Source organism: Chinchilla lanigera, unplaced genomic scaffold (assembly GCF_000276665.1).
Source record: "Chinchilla lanigera isolate Chin_1 unplaced genomic scaffold, ChiLan1.0 scaffold00027, whole genome shotgun sequence".
NCBI lineage: Eukaryota > Metazoa > Chordata > Mammalia > Rodentia > Chinchillidae > Chinchilla > Chinchilla lanigera.
Window position 1 is genome coordinate 3182676 of NW_004955428.1, and position 7862 is coordinate 3190537.

Consider the following 7862-nt stretch of genomic DNA (forward strand, 5'->3'; position numbering starts at 1 on the left):
ACCCTTCATTTAAATCAGCATAAAAACAGATAACTATAAGACCCTTATGATAAATATGTTACATATGTAATATAATAGGTGACATTTATAATAATACAAACTTTATAAATAAAACAGTTCATACCAATAGGCTTCTAAAATAAGAAACCAACTTTGAGGAAGAAAAATAACCCTTACTATGTATAAGAATTTGTAATCGTATGCATATGCACACACATGTACACACACACACACACACACACATAAAAATCTCCCAAATGAAATGATCTGATTATGAAACTATAATTCCCTCTTAAATTTGAAATTTTAGCACCATGAATAAAAACAATATATAAATAGTGCAAGACAGAACATACTATAATAGCCCATTAGAAATAACTATTATAGAAAACTGGGCCACCAAGCTTTATTTTGTGTAATAGATTTCTGCACAGAAGTTTCCTAGTCATCAATTTCAAAATTTGCTCTCACTTTGCCTAGCTTCACTTCTTCCCCCAAGAAAGATAAACATGGCACAGTTCTGGGCTCCTCCTAGATAGCCAATGTAGTCATCTCAGTGTAGTTATGAAATTAAGATTCTGATATTGCTACCCATTTGCTCTTTCCAAAGGTGCAGGGCACTTACTTCAGGACATTTGTCCTATTGTACTACATTTCTTAAAAAATGCTGGTGACTGTGTACCTTAAAATTCAAATGGAGTGAATTTGAATGGCTCAGCATCTTCTCTTCTGCTAATTTATTTTTTAAAACTGACTCTTGAGAAGAATGTTTCTGTGCAGGATGACCAGGCTCTGCACAGCTAAGCTTATCATTTACGAGCCTCTTTATAATCCGTGTCAATAGCCACACGGTTGAGTCCACCTCTAGTGATGAGAATCAAATGTGACTATAGGTAAAATAATTGGGTCAAATCTGCAGCAGGCCAGTTCAATGACCACACATAAATGAGGGCCTACCCAAAAATTATAATGGATCACATTCTTTGTACATAAAACAGAAGTGATGATGATGTGGTAGAGGGATACTACCAAGTAATATGTAAGTCCTCAATATTTATATAGGTGCAGAATAAAAATGAACAACATTGTGTAATGTAAAATGTAGGCAGATCTATGTCCCAAATACCCGATATCTAGCTTGTTTCTTCTCATATTAACAATAAAAGAAAAATGCAATAATGGAAGCATGAGGAATTAGAATATTTTAAATTAAAGTATTATTTTGAATACCTTTGGTTTCACTATGATATTGGGTTGAATTTCTTCTGTTTATCTCAGCAAATCCATCCTTTTCCCTTCTCTGCCAGGCTCCACGCCCTGGAGACTACCTAGTTTCTCTACGTGAACAGGTTCACTTGTCTTTTGGTTTTCGCTAGGTTTGGCCAACAAGGGGTATGAATGGGTGATTAGAGGAAGAGAGGAGAGTGAGATCAATTAATTGTAGAGCTCTCCATTTTGGGCGCAGCCTCCACAGAAGCACACAGCTTTTTTCTGATGAACCATGCACACAGCCTGTCTTTTCCCACATTCTAACAGCAACTGCCTCCTCTTTGCCAAAAAGATATCCATACTCCTTGCATACCCTGTTATAAGCAGTTCTTCTGTTAAAGTATCCTCAAATAACTAAACTGTTATGTGTTTTCCACTGAAACCTTGACTGAAGCATATGGTCAGTAATCACTGCTTAGAATTGGTTGGCAATTGGCTTTCAAGCAAAATAATTGTTTGATAGTAACAAAGCAATCTGGCTATTTGTTTTTATCCTGTGCATATTTTCCTTGATAAACCCAAGGGGAACATGCAGTTGATACTATCCCTGAGCCCTTCTTCAAGGGTATGTGGCCTCACTTTTTTTAAAAAAATGAATCTGGATTTATGAGCTATCTTGGGGAGAGAAAAACAACTTGGCTAAACTAGGCCTTTACCTATCAAATACAGAATTTTTTTGGTAATATAAGGGAAGTAAATCTAGTTACCTAGTAGTACTGGATGTTTAACCCAAGGTCTTTGCACAGAGCTACATCATCAGCTCTTTTATTTAAAAGAAAACTAAAACAAAAATTTAAAAAAACTTTTTTTGAGGCAGTTCTGAAGTTACCCAGGCTGGGCTTGAACTTGTGATCCTCTTCCCAAAACTTCCCAGAGTTATCTAGTTTAATTCTTATTAAGACGAAATTCTTCGTTACTTTCCCATCACTGGTGCAAAGTATCCAACACCCAGAATTTAAAGGAAAAGAAGTTTACTTTGGTTCACAGTCTTAGTCTGTTACCATGATGCTGGTTACCAGGGTGCTCATGAGTCCCAAGGGACCAGGTTTTTGTGTCATGAACAAAGAATTAGGCCAGTTGTTGCTGGATAGTATGATATTCAGTGATTCTATGTCTTTCTGTTTCACCCAAAGAATGAGCCAGGACCACTGACAAACAGTTAAGCTCAAACATTTATTCAAACTAACAGAATAAAAGGACAGATTGAAGAAGAGAGAAGAAAAGAAGAAAAGAAAAAAGAAGAGAAAGAAGTGATACCTCCCACAAGCAGGACAGGCTGCTACGGAAACAGAAAGACTGCAGAACAGCAAGATCACAGTAACAGTGAAGTTAATGGCCACCATCTTTTATTCTCTTTCAGATTTGGCCCATAAGAAGCTCCTCTGCCTATACATCCTGGTCATGATTGACAGGTCACATCCATTCCAGATAAGGTTATATCCTGTTTTCAGCCTCCTTTCTGGATTTTCATAACTAGCAAGTTAAATTTTGTTTTCCAGCCAGCCTGCCCTGCCCTAATTTCCTACCTCACAGTCACACACATACAGAAGAACAGCAGGCAATATTTATTGAAATGATAGTACACTCAAGAGGAGCCAGCTCACCCCAGAAAGGGAACTAGTATAAGCCCCAATGGTATGAATGGAGGTGTCTGTCATTTCTGATCACGAGAGTCCAATTCCCCCCAGAGGGCTGTCCTAGGCTTTTCTGACAGCTCATGCTGAGTCATGTCCTCTGAGTCAACCTGTGACCATACCTACAATACACTGTTATAATTGTATCCATGGTATGCAACCTATATGGATGGGAAGATAATGATTCTGTCCACAGCTGAAGGTTACTTTCAGACATTTTGAGGTGTTTCTGCACCTGTACATTGAGTTGGGGTGCTCCCCAGGAATTGGTTTATGGTGACTACTTTGACTGTGGTTATTGTTTTGGAGTTAGAGGCAGATCCCTGGGCACAACTAGGGCCCTTAGAGAATGATGGGAAGGTAGTCCTTAGCCCATGCTTGATAAGAAGGCATGCTCTGTCCTGTGCTGACTACTATCCTAAGTCCACTAAGGACTAAAGCAGAAACAGAATAGCAGAAGGACAAGGAAGATGAAAAGGTGCTCAACCCACGGCAGCCAGACAACAGAGAGAAAAGGGAGGATCCAGAGACAAGAATAGGTTCAATCCAGGTTATGCCTCAGGGCCCTACTTCGAGGCAGGCCCCATATCCTAATAGCATATTAGCCTACTGAACTCATCAGTAGATGACTCCACTGGTGAGTATAGCCTCCCCCCATGATCCAATCACCCTCCAAATACATGAGACTCCTCTCTGGGGGATATTTTATATCTAATGTGGGGGACTTGGCTAAGGAGTGAATGGTTAAACTGTGGGGACAAAAGTGCTTAGGCTCTATGAGAAGTAATTAAACTGCAGGGCAAAAGCAGACAGGCTATATGAGAACCAAACTGATAAATACCAAAAGTTTAAATTAGTAAATATGTTGTGTCTTGCCACTGTCCTTTCCCCTTTCTCTAAGAAACACTGCTTAGCCTTGAGACAACTCCTCCAAGTAATCATTCATCCTTTATTCCACCATGGGTCATACACTGTGACTATCTAAACCATAATACCTTGGCATTTCTACACGCTTGCTGTCTACTTTTGTTCTACACTGTCTTTTTAAGGATATTTATGCAGCACTCAGCTGGTGGCACACCTGTAATTCTAGCTATTCAGGATGCTGGGGCATGAAGATTGTAAGTCTGAGGGCAGCTCAGGCAACTTATAGAGACCCTGTTTCAAAATAAAATTTTTCAAAGGGCTGGGAATGTAGCTTGGTACTTCGTAGGTTCAATTCCCCAGGAAAAAAGAGGATACAATACTGATTAGAGTTAGCATCTAACTCTCAGGAAGAGAGCACATTTATTTTCTAACAAAGTTCATAAAGACAGTGTCTCTCTTCAGGGAATGTAGGGTAGGTTTGCTTACAGGTCATTACAGCAGAGGGAGGATGTTAATTTCTCAGGTTTGATGCAAATCCACTTATATATAGCATATATGCAGGCTTCTCCTCAACAGGCCAACTCCTTGGGACTTGGAAGGCAAAGGCAACAAATGCAACTGGAAGATCATATCACCTGCTTCCCTGGGAGTTAAATAGTCCTGTATTCATTATGTATCACAAACCTGTACTAATAAAATATTTTAAATGCAAAAAATAAAAAGTCCTCTGTCTCTGAGCCAGATGTCTCATGTCTTCTGCCACTATCTACAACTGCTAGCTTTTGTGTTTGTCAGCTTTCTGTCACTATAAAAAATACATAAGATAACGTATAGAGACAAAACGTTTATTTCTCCTCATGGTTTTAGAGAGTCCCTGTTATAAGCAATCCATCACCAAGCAGATCTATTGTTTTTAGGCCTCTGGTAGAGGTGCTGAGTAGCAACGATAGAGAACATGAAGCAGAGCAGACAGCTCACCTCATAGCTAGAAAGCAAAAGAGAGGAAGAAAAAGGTACCAGTGTCCTACAATCTCCTTCAGGGACATTCCCCCAGTGACCTAAGCACCTCCCAGTGGCCACCTCCCAACATCACCACTGTGGAAATGACCAAGCCTACTAAACATGAGCCTTTGGAGGAACATTCAACTTGCAAACTATAGTAGCTTGCAAACAAAATGAAAACCCAAGACAGTTATTTTTTTATTTTTTTTCCCAAGACAATTCTTAACAGTCTAATGGCTCCGACCTCAGCTAGCTACCATCCCAAAGTCATGTAAATTTGATATTATGCCTGCTGCCTTTATGTCTGAGTCCTCCCATTGCACAAGTGATCTGTACTGACTATGCAGCTTCCCAATAGCAGCTACAATTACACTGAATTCCCTCCAGGATGGTGGAAACCTTTTTCCTCAGCACTGGGGATTGAACCCAGGGCTTCATATTCTAGGCAAGCACTCTACTGCTCCATCTTATCCCTTTTCTTTTCTTTTCTTTGCTTTGCTTTGCTTTGCTTTGCTTTGCTTTGCTTTGCTTTCCTTTCCTTTCCTTTCCTTTTTTCTTTTCTTTTCTTTTTCCTTTCCTTTCCTTTCCTTTCCTTTCCTTTCCTTTCCTTTCCTTTCCTTTCCTTTCCTTTCTTTTTCTTTAAGACAGGAGCTCAAACTTGTAATCCTCCTCCCTCCACCTGCCACTAGCTGGGATCACAGCCATGCCCACCATGTCCAGTTATGGTGGCACCTCTTTTACCAGTGTTTTTCTCTGAGCCCCTTCTTAGGGAGCTAAAATGAGAGGCTAAGTGCCTGGGTAGGCTATACATGAAAAATATACTCTTGTATCCATATTTCCTCTACATCATACTAAAGAAACTAGTACTTTTACTTCTTTTAGTGTAGACCCACCGAATCCAGGTTTCTGTTTCTCTACAATTAGTTCACCTACTCCAGTTAGCATATTTTCTGAAGAAAAGAGAGTGCTAGAGACTTTACACCAGTAATTAAATATTTGAGCCTGGAAGTCACATATGTGACTTTCCTCAAAACATACTGACCAGAACCATTTGGCCCCTCATGAATGAATACAGCAAAACAAAATCTTTTAGGGAAGCAGAGGACTAGATGCTTATTAGCCCCTCACCCCTGTGACTCAGTGCTGGGGCTGATTAAGACTTGCAGTATCACACACCATTCACACAGCCTACTGGACAGACACCTTGCCTATGGGTTGTACTTTCATTTCTCCTCAACAATCATGAGAACAGAGTTCCTCAATTTTCAACATGGAGAATGTTCTTTAGTTGTTTTCTCTCTCAACTCCCTATATCTTATAAATATAAAGCATCCGTAGTGACTAATACTTCAGGTGTCAAGTGGGAGTATATCTGAACTGACCTCAAGTCAAAACTAAGATGTGAGCCTGAGCCACTGGCTTATGCAGTTTATTGCTGTTTTTCGGGTCTTCTAGAGCCAAGACTTGTAATTACTGGTTCTGTTTTATAGTGGAATGCTATGGTTTTATGGCTCAATAATTATATAGCTAGCTTGGGAGGGGTGGTTTAGGTTGTCTAGTCACTTGGACTTCCACAATCAGGTGTTTAGTTTCTACAAGGACTCTGTAGCAAGCTGAGAATAGTTTTTCAAATGAAGAATAACTACAGTATGGCCTTCTCCCAAACAGAAAGAATTTTCTTTGTGGATTGGCAGTCTCCAAACACCAGTACTACTTGATCTGCTAGGTCATAAGACCCAAGTGATATGTCAGCTGCCTCCTACCCTGGATCAGCTATAGAGCTTGTTCTTGTTCTAACACTTACCTAAAAATGAAGGCCTATGGGTTTTCTCATAAATATGTTGGTGCAACATTCCCAAATATGGCCTTTGTTGTTACTGAAATCCAGAATGGCTCATCTAACACAGCATGTCCTTTGCTGTGGATGGTACAATGTACTGCTACTGGGTATTTGTGATCACCACAGCACCTGTGAATCCCATGTCTGACATAACCTTGATCAGCCTTATATCCTAGTTTGCATGTTTTATTTAGCCAAATAAACCAGACCACCAGCTCTCTGTGCTCTACAGGGCTGCTTTGGGATGGGCAGCCCTATGGAGCACAGAGGGCTGGTGGTCTTGCCAGCAATGGACCCTCAGAAGAAAAGTACATAACATTGGCTACTTGCTCCTTCATAGTTCCTGATTTTACTTGGAAAATAAACACAAGATAAGCCTGTGGTCCCACTCAACCTACTGAGAGAAGAATTTGGGCCAAGATTTTATTTTATTTTTTTAAATCTTTATTTTATTGGTACATTTTAGACATACATAGGATAATATGCATCATAGGAAATTTGTACCTGTACACGGTATAACAGGATTTTGTGTAACACTTGATTATTCATATGTCCCAACTTTGGTGTATGTAACAGTGCCAAGGTCTGGGTATTTTTCTTTTCCCAGGGTACAGTCCCCTGAATAAATAGCCCCTGGTCCATCTGTGGAAGACTTGGGAGGAAATCCACCATATGTACAAATTGCTGCACTGCAGGGTTCTTCAAGTACCTGGCTTTCACTGGGTAGAGGGGCATTAACTATACACTGACTTAGCTATGGTAAGCTATGAATCCTAGCAGCATTGTCTAACTAGTTACTGCCCTGCAAACCTAAAAGTATTCCTCTGCTGTACAACAAAGAACCTCAGTAAGCTGTCCATCTACTTCCTTTCAAAACACTCCTATTCCTTGTGACACATTGTACTAAATGTATCTAAACTTGCCTTTGTCTGCTAAGTTCCACCACTTAACCTCTACCCATTCAGAATCCCATTTTCCTACTATAATCAGGAAATACAATTTTTGCAGCATCTCACAGTCTTTCTTCCTGGAAGTCAAAACAGTCACAAAGGGATCCCACACACACACTACAAGAGATTGGGAAGGGAGTGAAGGAAGGGGGGGAGAAGGAAGGAGAGAGTAGGCATAAGAAGAATGAACATTATTGATGCATGATCTATATTTATGGAGATAGCACAGTGAATCCCATTAATTTATACAATTAATAGGTGTTCATAATGATATTTCTTAAAAATACACCCCTTCTCCAT